Genomic DNA, 17,716 nt, shown 5'->3' with positions numbered 1-17,716 from the left:
CAACTCTTGATCTCAGGGTCATCAGTTCAACCTGCATGTTGGGCGTGGAGCCTACTTAAGGGAAAAAAAAATCCCTGGGTCATTGGTAGACCTGAGTCTACCTGATGGTTGGACTTTTATGAAAAATGACTAGATTTATCCTCCTTAACATTGTTTTCTTTACAGTATTGTACCTGGGCAGGTCCCAGAAAGGAAAGTACTTCTCCGAAATGCTAACCACAACAGGGGAATGATGGGCGGTTAAAAAGAAATTGCTTCCATCAAATCAGGCTGACTTGTTACTGTATCATCTTAACCCCTCTTGTGGTTAAGGGGGGCAAACTGGGCAGAAAAGTTCCACTTACTTCATTGTGTTTTCTTTTGTTCATAATGTACTCTTTACCCCACAAATACATTTAAAATTTTTTTAAATTTAAATTCAATTAATTAGCGTATTATTAGTTTCAAGAGGTAGAGTTCAGTCTTATATAACACCCAGTGCTCATTACATCACCGGTGCTCCTTAATGCCCATCACCCAGTTACCTCATCCCCCAACCCCTCCTCCCCTCCAGCAACCTTCAGTTTGTTTCCTATGATTAAGAGTCTCTTACAGTTTGTCTCCCTCTCTGGTTTTGTCTTGTTTTATTTTTTCCTCTTTCCTATGCTTCTCTGTTTTGTTTCTTAAATTCCTCGTATCAGTGAGATCATATGATAATTGTCTTTCTCTAACTGACTTATTTCTCTTAGCATAATACTCTCTAGTTCTATGCATGTCGTTGCAAATGGCAAGATTTCAATTTTTGATGGCTGTGTAATATTCCATTGCCTATATATATATACCACGTCTTCTTTATCTTTTCATCTGTTGATGGACATCTGGGCTCTTGCCATAGTTGGGCTATTGTGGACATTGCTGCTATAAACATTGAGTTGCCCCTTTGAATCACTACATTTGTATTTTTTGGGTAAATACCCAGTAGTGCAGTTGCTGGGTCATAGGGTAGCTCTATTTTCAACTTTTTGAGGAACCTTCATACTGTTTTCCAGAGTGGCTGTACCAGCTTGCATTCTCACCAACAGTGTAGGAGGGTTCCTTTTTCTCTGCACGCTCCCCAACATCTGTCATTTCCTGACTTGTTAATTTTAGCTGTTCTGACTGGTGTGAGGTGGTATCTCATTGCAGTTTTGATTTGGATTTCCCTGATGCCAAGTGATATGAGCACTTTCTCATGTGTCTGTTGGCCATTTGGATGTCGTCTTTGGAGAAATGTCTGTTCATGTCTTCTGCCCATTTCTTGATTGGATTATTTATTCTTTGGGTGTTGAGTTTGATAAGGCCTTTATAGATTTTGGATACTAGCCCATTATCTGATATGTCATTTGCAGATATCTTCTCCCATTCTGTCGGTTGTCTTTTGGTTTTGTTGACTGTTTGCTGTGCAAAAGCTTTTTATCTTGATGAAGTTCCAATAGTTCATTTTTTCCATTGTTTCCCTTGCCTGCATTTTTGTTCTAAATCATCTTCTTAAAACTAATTGCAAAAGAAAAAATCAAATTAAAAAAAAAACCTTATAGAATGTTAAGAATACAAAATTCTCTGTAACACAGTGCAAATATCTGAGAAAATACCACCTCTTTACAAATGTTGTATTTTGTGTTTCAGTGTCTGTGCCTGGTTAGTGCTGTTGTTTAATCTGGTGCTTCTTAGGCAGACATGACAAATTTGATCTCCAATCAGGATAGGTCATTTGAATCTGTTTCACTGTCAGACTCCAACCCTGACACTATCCAGTCACTTGATCATACAAACCATTTGTCCAGAAGGAATTTTGGCAAGAGTGGAAAGAGCACAGAAGGCATGGCACTGGTGGTGGGGTCACTCAAAGTGTGCCCTACATGGGGTGCACTTCCCGTCTCTCCTGCTACTTCAGTAAAACCTGACGTTCAAACTTTTATCATGGCACACCTAAATTTTAGTCTGGGTTTCCTTCTGGAAAATAAATACCTGGCTGTCCTGGCTGTCTGTCCCTGGCTGCTCTAGCCCTTTCTCCTTTTCCTCTGAAACTAGTAAGAATGAGGAAGAACCCTCCTTCCTCTAACATTCATTCTTATTGTTTTAGAACAGAAGGGAACTTTGGGGATGATCTAACTCCCACATTTTGTGACTGAAGCACACAGGATGGAGAGGGCAAAATGGTGTGCCCATGTCATTCGAGTGGCTAAGCAGGCAGTCCAGGCTTTTGAATTTCTCATTAGGGAGTCTTTCTTTCATCGGGCACTGCAAAATCTAAGAGCTTAAAAACACCATTGCCAAAATATGTGCCTACGCCTAGGTGCTCTGGGGCACAGCCACCAGCTCATGGGTGTGCTACCTGCGGGGTATTTTAACATTTCAAGAGAAGTACAGTAACATCTATCAAACACTGTGGGAACTCTTAGCTCTGGGTGATTCTGCTTTAGTATTAGATTGAACTGTATTTCTTTCGGTGACATCCTAGTTTTGTAGAGCTGGGGTGTTGGCAGGTTATTGTGATAACAAGCAAATACCTGGTAAAAATCAATGTGAAGCAGGAATGAGGATGGCAAGGTCTGTGATCCTGTGGTGTGAGAGGTTTTGCAGGGCCCAAACCCAACAGGCACCCACATGCCATTAGTAAGTAGTGTTAGTGATTGAAGAGTGGAATAAGAATATTAATTTTTCAGGGTACCTGGGTAGCTTAGTCGGTTGAGCATCCGACTCTTGGTTTCACTCAGTCATGGCCTTGGTCATGGTGTTGGGATCTTGGGATCAACCCTGCGTCGGGGTCCATCTTCATCGTGGAGTCTGCTTGTCCCTCTCCCTCCCCCTCTGCTTCTCTCCTCACTGGTGCATGCGTACACGCTCTTTCTCTCTCTCAAATAAATAAAATCTTAGAAAAATTAGTACTTTTTTTTTGCAACTGTTTTATATTACGTTTTCAAATGGTGCTAAGTTGCTGGGTCAGAAATAGTTATTTAGTTGTTTATACCTAACCACTAGGGCGCCTGGGTGGCTCAGTTGGTTAAGCGACTGCCTTCGGCTCAGGTCATGATCCCGGAGTCCCGGGATCGAGTCCCACATCGGGCTCCCTGCTCAGCAGGGAGTCTGCTTCTCCCTCTGACCCTCTCCCCTCTCATGCTCTCTCTCTATCTCATTCTGTCTCTCAAATAAATAAGTAAAAAATCTTAAAAAAAAAACTTATTTATACCTAACCACTAAATAAGTGAGCCTATTAGGGATTTCTGTTGGCCTGGAGTGCCATGAGAAGCTAAGGGCTCCATAATTCGAAAGAGTTTGGAAACCTCTGATTTAGAGTATCTTCCCGGTTAAAACTTCATACTAAGAAAAAGAGAAAGGTCAACTAAGGGTGAATGAAACCAGGTACATTCAATAGTGAAGGGAAGTAGAACAATGCTCGCAAGGTTATTTCCTCACTTAGCTGACACGGTGGCTAGTCTAACAGATTCCAGGCAGTGTTGCTGCCCGCCCAGCATTAGAAGAAGATAAATTATCAGGCCTCTCTGCTTCCAAAACTTTTTCACCTTGAGAACCTTGATGAGGATTGTTGGGTCTTTGTCACGTGCCCTACAGCTTACATTTGGAGGTCCTATTACTAGATTCTGGGCAGTGCGGCCTGAGGAACTGTCGTCATAGACAGTGTCAGAATGCCCAGAGGTGACTGTAGCTCCGAAGAGGACACTGTTGTTGACATGCCTTTCTTGGATCTGCCAGTTTTTTCTTTCTCACGAATTCCCCTAGAATCAATTCTTTAGAAATTGTGAGTCAAGTTATTTTGATTTTTTTATTGTGTCTTGCTACTTAGTAGATCCACCCAAGAATGTAGGAGAGTGAATATTGAAGAATATGTGTCATAGGAATTCATATTATCTTTAGAAAATAATCATTTTTGACATTAGGAATTTTGGAAAACAGAGGAAGGGAAAATATCACCAATATTTCTTCCTCACAACTGCTCTTATAATTTTGAGGTAGGTAAGCCTAGGCTTTTGTTTCTAAGAATCTTGTTTAATGTAGTTGTTCATAGTGAGTATTCAGTTATGTATTTATTTTTTTTCCCCTTTACTTCCAGGAGGTAGTGAGGCAATAATAACTTAGACCCAAGTTTTGGTCACAAATGAGGTTCAAATCTTAGCAGTGAGACATAGAGCACAGAGCTAAATTTCTGAGTATCTGTTTCCACACCTAAAAAATGAGGATGGTAAGATCTAATTTATAGTCCCTGTGAAGTTCAAATAAAATATTTGTGAAGTACTTATTACAGTGCCTGGTACATACTAAGGGCTCAGCAAATAGTATATTGTTATTAATATACCATCAACATTCTCCTTATGCCACATCGTTTTTGTGACCGTATTTTTAATCACCTCATGATATTCCATCACGTATGCATTCTTACTTGTGCAGTCATTCACTTATTATTAGATTGTTAGGTTGCCTCCAAACTTGCACTGGAATAAAAAATTCTGCAGCAAGCTGTTACTCATTGCAGATTTAATAAGTGCTCACAATACACAAGGACCTTTGCTTGGTATTGGGAGCACAGAGTCCAGAGTGGTAGTCCCTGGCCTTGAAGGACTCACAGTCTGGTGGGGCTCGGGGGGGATGTGTACAGATAACTGGCCTGTGGTAAACACCGTCACTGTCCCAGTTACTGAGAAAGTGCAGAGGAGAGGACAAAATGTCAGACTGCTTGGAGAGCTTGGGGAAGGCAGGAGAAAGTTGTAGGAAAGGAGTTAAGTGAGTTAATGGGGATGGGGCCCAGTTTATTAAGGGCCTTTTAAGCCATCACACAAAATGGGACTTTTCATTAGTGCAATGGGAATGTCAGTTTTGAGAAGAGAATTGGCATTATCCGTTTAGGGTTTATAGCCTATAGGAGGTGAATGGAAGCAGAGTTAAATTATTAAGGAGACCCAGTGGTAAGAAGTGGCCAGATTGGAAGAAATAGCTCATGACATGAGCTGTCAGGTTGGATGTGAAGGTGTCAGAGAAGGCTAGGAGGTGGGCTCTCGGGTGTTAGACTGAATGATTGCAAGAGTGGAGTTGCCATTTCCAAAAACAAGGGAGGATGCAAGAGGAGCAGGTTTGGGGAGAAAATCACAAGTTGAGTTTTGGGGCCTTGTGTTTGAGATATTTATTAAACATCCAGGCAGAGATGTTCAATAGGTAATTAGATGTAGGAGTCTGGAATTCAGTGGGAAGGAGGTTTTTCCTGGAGTTATAAATATGGGAGGTATCGGTATATTGTATTTATAGCGTGTTTTAAAAACTTGGTATAGTTATTTTACCCGTTATTACTCCTCTCATATAGAATTTTCTTTGGTATTTTCATCTTTTTGAAATCCAAATAAATTTCAGAGTCACCTGGTTAAATTTATTTTCTAAAGTATGTTGGAAATTTTACTACTACACTATATGGTAATTTGGGAAGACTTGACGTCTTTAAAATAGATCTTTGTATTCAGCAGCAATACTAGGTGTCTTCATTTCGTTTTCCTTTACTCCTTCTGGTAAGAGTTCATTCTTTTTCCCCCAAGTAGTTCACACATTTCTTGATACTATTCCCAAGAATTGTATACTTTGCCTTGTCCTTGTTAGTAATTCCCCTTTCATTGTTATTCTGATAGTTTTTGCTCTTCTAAAGGAATTATATTGATTTATTGTCTAGTTCACTGAGCTTCTGGTACTATAAATAATATCCTACTTGATTTCTCTGATTTTTTTCCAGATAGAATCATCATCTGCAAATAATTTTGTCTACTTCCTTTCAATATTTGTCTTATTTATGTTACTGCCAGGAAAAGAACTCCTAAATTTAAGATAGGAGGTAACTGTGGAGGCAAGAGGCTCTACTTCTAGTCACAGCTTACAAGGTTTGTTTTGTTTTCACCTTAGGCTTATCCTAATTATTTCTTTGCTCTCTTAAAAAATTATTTCTAATGGATTTTTGGAGTCTCTGGAGTTTATTTGTTTTAGATTTGTGCATTACCTCTAACAGTTGGTTTTGGTGTGAAATAGTATTTGGTTTTCAGACATTTTGCTCCTTCAAGGACTTATTCTCTGATTCCTTGGGCACCATGGGTTTAGGGAAAGCTGTTTTCCTGCTGAATCAACATTTAACTTACGTGATTGCAGGAACAAATTAAACCTGTGGAAAGTACATAATGAAGCGATTTCAATCCCATGACTGGGTAAGGCTCTAATGAAAAATTTAACTTCAGTAGCCCTCCCCTCAACCTCGAAATCCATGAACACAGTAAAAATGTATACAAGTTATTTTTTAAATGATTATATGCACATTTATAAAACAATTGGTTTTGAAAACTTATTTTCACCAAACTAAGGTAGTTTTGCAAATTTAAAAGTTATTGTTTAAAAAAATCTTTCCAAAAAAATCTTTCTAAATACAAAACCAGTTTCACTTCTCATGTGGATTGCAAATCAGAAAATGATTTGCTGATGCAGCTTAGATTTCTAGAATGCTTTATCTTGAATTTTCAAGTTAACTTTCAAGTGTTATTTTCTGTTTGTCAAGTTAAGCCTCTTGTGACCTTTCTCCCTGAATGAGCAGTGGACACTATCTGAAACGTTAGGACTTTGAACCACCACGGGTAGATTCGCTGAAAAGCTTTTAATTGGCCTGCATTGCCTTGTTTAAATGGCCAAACACCTGCTAGGCAAGCCCTTGCACATGTGAGTGGCTATATGTTGCTTCCTTTAGGATTTGCAAGGCTGGAGCACAAAGACAGTGATTGTTACCCAATAAGCTGTAGTCACACACTTCTACCAATCGCCTTAGGAGGGCTGGTTACCATGGAATCCACCATCTGTTCACTCCCCGCTGGAATGTGATTATCCTTGCTGGGCTGGGAACTGGGAAGCGTGTGCTGTGTGAAATTATCTGCAATGGACTGGGTTAATGGGAAGCTAGATTTGGCTCGCTGGAAGAACAAATGAAGGGAGTTTTACTTAAACCATTTGCGACTTCTAATCAAGAGGAAAAAATTCAGCTTTTATAAGGTAAGTGACCCTAGTCCTGTGTCTCCAGTTTGTACTACATGTGGTGTGGGCACTATCTCGTGTGGTCCAAGGGAAGGGAGCTGTAAGCTCTTCTGGAACACATCTCCAGCAGTACACACTTCTGTTGTGTTGAATCTGAGCAGCTTAATGATGCCTGTATAATTATACGTTGATTTTTTAATCATTTTAAATTTTTTGTGCCTGTGAAATTGTGCTATGACCTCTGAAAGGGGCAAAGAGACAATCCTTTTTAATGGTTTCTAAGAGTGAGTTATACCGATATTCTTTTTGAAATACGCCCATGGCCACAATGTATTCTTAAGCCTGTTCATCCAGTAAGAAAATGTCTCAGGTCAGGGACATTTGTAGGTTATGGTTTAATTAATGATTATTCTAGCCCACATGGCTGACCTACCATTACTAGCTCATGTTTTGAAATGCGACGTTTATGCAGTTTTATTTTGCAATGCTTTTGCACAAGTTTCAAGGGCCCTGAGCATGTGGAAACAATGTGACCGTGCTTTACCAGCAGGCATGCAGACTCAGTGATAAGGGCAGGGGCAGCGCTAGGGAGATCGCTTTCTTTTTCAAGGGCTTCCTTTGTTTTTCTGGATCAACAGCCCCTTAAAATGTGTGGTGCGTATTGTAAGCAGTCGAAGGAGATTTGGGTGCTAACAAATGGATGACTGACATTTTTCTGTGTGGCTAAGAGGTTGGTAGCTCAAACAAGGGACTTCTCTGTCCTTTGTAAAGCAGCATTGTAACCCCTTCCCCAAAACAGTACCCTAAAATATAAAAGTGAAAAACAAAAACAGTGCTGTGTGTACTCCACGTACTCCTTTTGTGTTTTTCTGTCATTTAAACCATAGCACCAGAGCTTTGTGAGTCTGGCTAGGTCTGCCATTTTTATTTGATAGAGGAAGGGTTGCAAAGAAAAGCTTCGCTTATGCAGCCTGAGTCCTTCTAATTGTGCTGTTTTGCTGTCATCTTAGATATTCATGTCAGTGGGTCACCGGCTGCCTGGAGAGCTAGGAAAGGTCATTGCTAATAGGCCCTACCTTGTTTCGATTTTCTTTTTTTAATGATAGTATAAAATTAGATAACCTTGTATTGGTCAAGGACTCCTGGTCTTCAAGAACAGGATTTGGGGCCTGACTGCTAGTTGTGGGTTCTTGGTATTAATTGTAGTTTACTTTAAAATTCTTACCTTCTTTTGCACTTACTGATCTATATACATTATTATTTGAACTGTTTTTACTATGAAGAATCGAATTAGATACATACTAGCTCTAAAAAGCAATGTCTCGGGCGCCTGGGTGGCTCAGTCCTTAAGCGTCTGCTTTCGGCTCAGGTCATGATCCCAGGGTTCTGGGATCGAGCCCCATGTCCGGCACCCTGCTCAGTGGAGAGCCTGCCTCTCCCTATCCCTCTGTCTGCCTCTCTGCCTGCTTGTGCTAATAAATAAAATGTTAAAATAAAATAAAAAGCAGTGTCTCTCTGCTTGAAATTTTCCTTCGCATCTGTGAGAAATTTTTGGCTAATCTTGTATTATTGGGGTGAAGTTTTCACCCATAAAAACACAAGCAATGGAAGTTTAGGGAGGAAATGAAATAATGGAAAAGCATTTGTATTTAGGGTGCTCATGTTGCTTTAGTTACCTTGATTCTTAAAAACCTGAAAAAGACTTTGAGTAAATGAGTGTGTGAGCATCCATGTGTCCGGGGTGTGGTTACTTAAGCAGTTGGGGCAGGCTGGATAAATCTGTATACGTCTCAAGTTCTCTCATGTTTCTGAACTTCTTTACCATTTTTATTGTTACTGAATTAAAGTTAGAAGATGGTGTTTTCTTTAAGTGGGTATTCATGTCAGAATTTTTCCCAGCATTTTACAGATATTGGCAGGCACTTACTCATTTATTTTCACTGGTAAGCATATTTATTAATAGCCCCCTTGACTGAGTTTTCCGAGTAATAAATAGTAAAGCCACGAGCATGTTCACATGTGTTGAAAAACCTCTTCTGTCAACCACGGACAAGAAACTTAGGGCTGCTCTTTCAGAAATTAGTGAATAGGACTGGACAGCTGGGACGCTCCTGGAGCACTTGAGATCCCTACCAGCGTACCCGAGGGATGGGAGTGCACGGTCATAGAACTATGTGAGTTCACTTGGGGGGATATAGTTTTGGGACCTGGTGGTTCGTTTTGCAGGTGGTGAAATGTTTGCTTCCATTCATAAACGTTGTCAGGAGTGAGGCCCACCATCATGTCCACAGTCTTGTGGTGACAAGCTCAGACTGTTCTTGGGTCTCTGCCAAGCGTTGCTTTCTGGTTCTCCCTGTCCTTACCTGTAGGTGCTAGATATCTGGGATTTCTGAGCCTTCTTCCAACTTTTCAGACTGATGGCGTGGTACTTTTCAGTCCTTCAGTACAGCTTAAGATTTTTCCAAATGGCAAGTTTATAATGTTTGTTAACCCTTATTCAGAGTTATTTCTTATGAAAGTATTATATAGATGATGAATCGGAAACTCTGGACAAATCGCTTGTACTGATTCAAACCCATAACAGTCTGAGTAGACAGTAAATCAACCCACCACTAGTACAGGGCAGGCAAGTCTTTCTGCTGCTTCCTTTGACACATTATGCTAGAATGCTGCCTGACTTAACATTTGAACAGGTAGACTGAAGAGCTAATAAATAGCCCTGAAATGCTTACATTTTTCTTCCTGTATTTTATTGCCACATTCTTTCTGACTTCTAAACTGAGTCTGTCTCTTTGCTTTGGAGTACAGATTTCGAATCCAATTTTTGAAGTTAATTCTTTTGGGTGGTTGTGGTCCATGTGGCCCTTGAGCTGTCTGAAAAGATGGAACACTAGGGATTTGAAGTGAAGAAGAAACTGCGGATGCTGTGTTCACCTGTCCTTGGTGTTGAAGCTGTTTGCATGTTACATGACATTTAAACACAGATTTACTGAAAATTGCCCTTTTGCCCTCTCTAACAATTCCATATTGAAATCTGTGATTTCAAGAAATGCTTAGAATTGATTGTATGTATGCACCAGTACAATTTTGTATTTGTGTTAGATACAGAACTACAGGATGGTGGGAAGCCTCTAAAGTGTGTATGTGAATGATGCAAGCTCACCCAAGAGCTATGGCTCAAATGTTGCGTTTGGCAGGATGTTTCTCTCTATGAGTGTGCCTTATTTTTGATTATCAGTGGCTGTTTCTTCTGAGATGCTTCCTCTTATGTGTTTATAACTGCTTCTCTGCTTCTGTAGAATAGAAAGGCAAACTTTGTATAAATTGGCAATGAATGGGTCTATGGAGGCTGCAGCACATTTTGGAGTGGTTTTGTGTAACTCGCACATCCTCTTCTCATTCAGTTGCCACTACCTCAGGTTTAGAGGTGGCTTGATGGAGTTGTGTTGAGGGTGTCTAGCAATACCTTACTCTTAGAAAAGCTCCGTATTTTACAAATAACCCCCACTCTGAGGCTAATTGTTCTTTTGTAACAAATATGTTGAGTTACTGACTTCCCTTGTAATGAGTTTTCTTTCCTTCCCTCCTTTGCTTCCTCCTTCTCTGCTTAAATCCTGTGTTCTTTTTACTTTCTCACCAGTTTTCTGGTTCTGAATTCAGATTAATAAAATCACGAGACAAGGTATATTTCCATAAGGCAAACTGATGGAATTTATTGGATTTTTTTTAGATCCCTACTGTATATTTCTAGGTGTTTATTTTCACATAATTTCACATAATTTTCACATCTTGTCACCTATTTTGAGGATCTGTCAGGATCATCTTGTTTTACATTCTCATTTTACAGAGAAGAATCAGAGAGCCGTACAGATTAAGCAACATATCCAAGGTCACAAAATTTGAGTAGCAGAAACAAGCTAATGTTGAGTATTGCATGATGAATACAAAGATACAGGGTAAAGTGAACTGACTTCCTACACTGAAGCCTTATGTAAGGAACAGAACACTGGGGTGTCACCCTAAAGTCTCACAGATGCGATTTTCAGTATGCCCAGAGGAAGAGCAGCTTTTGAAAGGTGGTTCCTCAATAACCAAGGTCATGAGAAACTTTTTTTTTAAGTTTAGGCATTTTATTTATTTTTTAAGATTTTATTTATTTGAGAGAGACACAGAGTGAGAGAGCGAGAGAGAGAGAGAGAGAGCACAAGCAGGGTGAAGGGCAAAAGGAGAAGCAGATTCCCGGCTGAGCAGCGAGCCTGACTCAGGGCTCAATCCCGGGACTCTGGAATCATGACCTGAGCTGAAGGCAGATGCTTAACCGACTCAGCCACCCAGGTGCCCAAAGTTTAGGCATTTTAAAAAAAGATTGATTATTTTAGGCAGGGGGGGGAGGGGCAGAGGGAGAGAATCACCAGCAGACTCCCCGCTGAGCATGGAGCCTGAGGCAGGGTTTTATCTCACTACCCCAAGATCATGACCTGAGCTGAAACCAAGAGGTGGACACTTAACCAACTGAGCCACCCAGATGCCCCAAAATTTAGGCAATTGAATGAGAACTAAAACTTTCAAGCCAACTAGATATTTGTGTTTTTTAGTTTGCATGTTTTCTCCCTTATGTCCATATCTGTAGCAGAAGTAAAGTGATCAGAATGTTGCTTGGTGATTGTGGAGCCCAGAGCAGATGGGGGTGGCGCACTGGGGAAGGACCCCTTGACGGACAAATACAGTTCCACTTGAGGGCACACTTGTCATCTGGCTAGTGGCTAGTGTATTTCTGATGTGGGCTAATGCATCCTCTTTGAACATTGCTAAAGACATACAACCTGTGATTACTGACCTGGCCTCCCTTTTCTCAGCTTCCCACCATGCCAACCACCTGCTTGCCTTTGCCCAGGACCACGCTGCTGCCTATTGAGACATTCTTTCTCTGGTATGTTATGGTCATCAGTATTAACCTTGCGTTCACTCATCAGACATTTATTGAGCATTTAATCTCTACTGGGCAGTATTGCAGATGTGGAGGGTAGGGCACAGAACACAAAGGGAAAGGACTTTAGTGAAAAGTATATAGTAGAAGGGGGAGACAGATAATGCACAAATAAATGAAGAACGTTAATTTCAAATAGTGACGAGTATGTGACGTGTTGAGGGGTTTTAGGGCAGCAAACTTCAGATTGGTTAATCAGGAAATGCTTATCTGGGGAGGTCTCATAAAGCTGAGACACAAATCATAAGAAGTCAGCATGATCCAGTGGAGTGGTTGAGGGGGGCTGCTATCGCCACTTCGTTCAGGAAGAAACTGAGGAAAGCCTATCAGGATCATACCATGGTTATGGTATGTTAGTTAGTATTTCAAAAGCACACTGCATGTTGTCTTTACTTTCAGGACTTACTACTGAATATATGCTCTTTTCCAAAGCAGAGTTTAATGGGCTAGTATTGGAAGGCATTCAGTATAGTGGTTTAGAGTGCAAGCAGCCTAGATTTAGTCCCATCCCTCATACTGGCTACTTGGAAGTCTCTAGGCAAGTTACTTAACCTCTCTAAACCTGTTTCCCCATTTGTTAGAACTGATGGGGTTATCGTGGATACTGAAGGAGGTAATATTCAAAACCCCTTTTAGTGGGCGCCTGGGTGGCTCAGTTGGTTAAGCGACTGCCTTCGGCTCAGGTCATGATCCTGGAGTCCCGGGATCGAGTCCCACATCGGGCTCCCTGCTCAGCGGGGAGTCTGCTTCTCCCTCTGACTCTCTTCCCTTTCATGCTCTCTATCTCTCATTCTCTCTCTCTCTAAATAAATAAAATCTTTAAAAAAAAACCCTTTTAGTGCTAAAGATGATGGTGATAGCTGTGATGTTCTCTAAGGGGCATGGGTAATAATCCCATGAATGTTGAAATATTTGGCAGTGAAAGCCTGGAAGTACTATTAGCTTTCTCTCTATAGGGTAAGTTTTTCTTTGATTTCTCCCATCATTCTCCCCCCTCACATTCATTCATTCATCTCTCACATTCATTTATTCAACAAACACTTTTGTTGTTTTAAAAACTATATTGAGGTATGACTGACATACAAAAAGCCATACATATTTGACATAAACAACTTGATGAGGTTTGGAGATAAGTATACACTTGTGAACTCATCTCCACAATCTATGCCATAAACATATCTATCACTTCCAAAAGAACACTTTTTGCACGTTCATCTGCCCTTGCTAGCTTCTGGACGAAGAACTTGATTAGACATGGTCCTTGCTCACAGGTGCTCAGTTAACAATCTGTTAACCAGGCAATTGCATTCAGTGTGCTTGGTGACTGAGGAGGTGCAGGGGTCAGAGGAGCAGGTAATTGACCATACAGGTGAAGTGGGCTGGGAATTCTAGTCTGAGGCGACACAAGCAGGGAGGCATGAGAGGCCAGGTAAGTGCCAGTAGCTGAGTGCAGAACTTGAGCTAAGGCAGACTCGAGATACAAGAGTGGAGATCTTGGCTTGCGTAGAAGTTTTTACTGTATCTTGTAAAGAGTGAGGAACTTTTGAATAGCTTTAAATATTTTGAGAATAGATCTTTAGTTTTGTAGTCTAGAAAGATAACTGGCAACTTAAATGATGGAAACACTGGAAGGAATAACATCCAAGGCAGCCTAAATTCTTTTGCATCTTTATCTTCATCATCATCTTCATCCACAGCAGAGTTTTTCTTCTCTTATCACCACCACAATACAGTTGTCCTATCTTACTCTTGATATTTAGATTCTAAAATCAGCCCATAAAGTAAAACTTGCATAGAGAAAAAAAAAAAGTCCTTGAGAATTTCCTTAGGAAGGCATTGCTTTGGAGATCAACTCTTTCATTGAGTTTGGCCTGGTGTGTGTTTTTTTGTTCCCGGGTTGGAAGAGAGATTGCTACTGCTTTGGTCATGAGATGAAATATTTACTTTGCCTGCATTTAAGGGCCATTCTGCATGAAATAAGAGGGAGCAGCAGGTTCATGATCTCTATCTCATGCCTCCCACAGGGAACGTGGGCATTGGGGTCAGGTCCCTAAATGACTTAAGCTATAACACCTGTGTTTGTGCTGCTCGCCTATAGCTGTTTTCTATGTCTGCAAAGCACGTTAGTTCAAGTTTAAATGCACTTACAGTACAATTACTGCTATTGCATTAGTACCAACTTTTAGTGTTTTCTGTGTCAAACAATGCAAAGTGTATTCATCATCTCATTTAATGTTAAACATTTGAGATGAGTGGAATTTATCCTCGTTTACACAAATTAAACTTGCTATGAGATGTATAGTGTTTTCAAGTTTACTAATAGTTAAGTGATAAACGGGGATTAAAACCCCAGGTCATTCTGGCTTCAATCCTATATTCTTAGCTTTTATGCTCAATTTTCTTTAATTAGAAAACCGTTGCATTAACATTAGCAAAAACAAAACAACAACAAAACAAAAAAACCCTCCCCCCAAACCTAGGAAACTTAAATACTGCAGTAGCTGAGGGGGTAGAGAAATTATTAGATTCCAAAGAAATGAAGAGAGAATTAATGAGTTTTACTGTCTTTAAGAAGCCCGTAGGTAGTTAGTAATTGTCAAAGAACATTAAGAGTTATTTCTAAAAGGAAGAAACACAAATGACTAATACATGAGAAGAAAGTTTTATATAACTGGAAATATACAAAATAGATATTCTTTTATTACACTGGCCAAAATTTCCTGAATGGTTATATTTTGGATTGGCACCCTTACTTACTTCAGATGACAATGTGATTTCAGATGACAGTGTAAATTGATATAATTTTTTGGAAAACAATTTGGTAGTATTAATTAGAGAACATTTTGTTGCAGGGGATAGAAAAATACCCTATAATTTAAGAGAAAAGAGGGATGTATAGAAACAATAAAAAAAGTTATCTTCTGGAGCCAAGGGACAGTACACTCATCCAGGCCTCCCAGGAGCCTGGAGCCAGGACAGTTACACTCTTTCTCCCTCAGACGGGCCTCTTCTGTATGTGTGTGTGGATGGCAGAAAACAGGGCCACCCCAAATCTCAATCACACCACTTCCTAGTCCCAGTGCCCAGCAGAAACAAAGTCCCAACTACTGATGCCTTGGAGAGAAAGACTCTGATGGCAAAGCATTGGTCAGCACTTACCCATGATCCCATCAGCAGTGGCCATGGAACACAGAGGTCATTTGACTTATCTACCTACTCAGAATGTCCTGTGAAGCAGAAACTCTTTGAAAGGGGAGTAGTTCAAGCAAGCAAATATGAGAACATACCTGGTACATGTATCATTAGCACTAAAAATGTTCATGTCCTTTGATCCCACAGTCCCATTTTTAGAAATCTGCCAGTAAGTGGTAAGTTACCTAGTGATCCAGTAAATGATTTATCATATCACACCAGGTGCTCCAGTGGAGTGGAGAGGAACCAGAAACTATGGATGTTCCACAATAGGGAAATGGCTACATGAATTAGTCATGAGATTATATGTTACACAAATATTAAAAACAGGTTTTCAAAAAAAATATAGAAGAGTGCTTACAATGAAACAAAGTATGCATACGTATCGTTTATCCTGTACTGTTACCTTTTATATAATGTGCAGAAAAAAATACTAGAGGGAATTAACACCAAACACCAGTTACTACTAGATTTTAGAATCACTTTTGTTATTTACAACTTGTTTGTAGATTTTTTTTTGAAGATTTTATTTTTAAATAATCTCTACACACAATGTGGGTCTCAAACTCCCAACCCCAAGATCAACAGTTGCATGCTATACCAACTGAGTCGGCCAGACACCCCTTGTCTGTAGATTTTAAATGATTAACAATGGACTTACAGTAATCTTGAAATTAAAAAATAAACTAATATAAAATGACTGTTGAATCACAGACCTGTACCTCTGAAACAAATAATACATTATATGTTAAAAAAAAAAAAAAAAGCTAGTAGGAAGGGAAAAATGAAGGGGAGAAAACTGGAGGGGGAGACGAACCATGAGAGACTATGGACTCAGAAATAAACTGAGGGTTCTAGGGGAGGGGGGTGGGGAGATGGGTTAGCCTGGTGATGGGTATTAAAGAGGGCACATATTGAATGGAGCACTGGGTGTTATACGCAAACAATGAATCATGGAACACTACATCAAAAACTAGTGATGTAATGTATGGTGATTAACATAACATAATAAAAAATAAAATAAATAATGTAAAAAAATAAAATGACTCAAATTATAATCTAGTAGAGAAGATAAACCTGTCCTTACTTAGGACATAACCTCATATGTACTTTTGTGTTATGGATTGTGTAATAAAAACTTAAGGATGGTTTTCCTAACAATTAGATTCTTTGTAAGTATAATGGTGTATTCAAGGACTATTTTCCTATCACTGGTGGTATTTAAATAGAAATCAGACAAGCACTTACAAGAACTGTGGAGAAGATTCATCTGTCACATACAAAGAGTTAGATGGCGTCTAAAATCCTTTTCAACCCAGTGTTCTGTTAGAGAGACAGGTTTACTGTGGAGTGATTGTTTAAAAAAAAAAGTTTGATGTTAGGAGAAGATACACAAGGCAAGTAGCTTTTGTGAAAGAGATGTGAAGTTCTTATACGGGAGATGTCACAATCTGTAGAACCAAGCAGGAGGCAATGAATTTGAGTCAGATCTTGAAGGATGTGATAGGAATTGGATTATGTGATGGAAGTCATTTTAAGGTCTGCTGATGATTGATGCTAAGGCAGATTTTGGATTTGGCCATTTATGGATAAAGGATGGTAACCAAGTTGGCCAAATGGGAGAAGCATTTCCCTGTTCATCTTCTAATGAGATGAGTGAAGTGGTACAAAACTTAAATTGAACAAGAGCAGAGTCAAGCCAGTCTGCTTGTTTGTGGCCTTAACTATATTCTGAGAAGAAAACTTCAGGGTGATCAACTTATGTTTTGGTGGGTATGTTAAATTATGGCAGTAATATATTAACAACTATGCTATAGATTCAACCTGCTTGTTTAACTCCCAGACATTAAAATGTTTTGAAACTACACGCAACTACACAGGGACCAAGGATCTTTAATTTTACGTGTGTGGGGGGGGAGGGGTCATCTTTTTGCCAAAGTAAAGTAATACTGAAGATACGTTCTTTCTGTTCATTGGAAAAAGGTGTAGCCCCTTAAAGCATAAGCTGATCTCAGGGTTGACACTTAGTGTAGCATTTTCTTTAAAGCTGATTTTTCCTCTTTAAAAAATTGGAATAAGCATAAAATTATTGCTGTAAAGTGATCAGTAATCTAGCTTTTCCTTGATTTTTCTGCTTTCTGATTATTGTATACATTGAGTCTCTTCTGTGATGATTAACAACTTCTAGACCAGTTCTGATGAGTACATCTTCACCTCATGGTCATGACCACTTTGAGAGCTCTAAGGAGTAGAGTGTTTATGACTTTGAGCTCATATAGCTTCAGCCTTCAGCTGCCTGATGGAGCTACAACATTTGATACTCCTTTTCCAAATTAGCACCCAGTCCTCCATTAGAGTTTGTCACTGCCTTATTGTCATCGAAAATTGTCAAAATAGTTTCTTTTCTCAGAAGAACCAGCTCTGTACCTGGTATACTAGCCACTAGCTAATTCAATAATTTGACTACATAAAATGCACAATTGCTTTGAAAAAGGCTGTTTTAATATCTATATT

The 17,716-nt window shown here is 39.7% G+C and overlaps 1 protein-coding gene across 5 annotated transcripts in view; it reads left to right on the top strand.

The window, feature by feature from the left end:
* The window catches only part of FGD4 (FYVE, RhoGEF and PH domain containing 4), a 201,846-nt gene that overhangs the window by 81,298 nt on the left and 102,832 nt on the right, over positions 1–17,716 (top strand). The window contains exons 1-2 of one of the 5 annotated variants that reach the window (XM_027593585.2): positions 6,837–7,041; positions 11,880–11,953. The exons of 2 other annotated variants lie outside the window; for them this stretch is intronic. The gene's annotated coding sequence lies outside the window, so the exon portion shown is untranslated. Of the gene's footprint in view, positions 1–6,747; positions 7,042–9,158; positions 9,198–11,879; positions 11,954–17,716 lie in introns of those variants that run through there. 2 more of the 5 variants (XM_027593584.2, XM_027593587.2) reach the window with 2 other exon arrangements.

The sequence above is a fragment of the Zalophus californianus genome, chromosome 9 (assembly GCF_009762305.2).
Source record: "Zalophus californianus isolate mZalCal1 chromosome 9, mZalCal1.pri.v2, whole genome shotgun sequence".
Taxonomy (NCBI): Eukaryota; Metazoa; Chordata; class Mammalia; order Carnivora; family Otariidae; genus Zalophus; species Zalophus californianus.
Note: the sequence above shows the minus strand (reverse complement) of the source record. Positions and strands in the feature narration are given on the sequence as shown.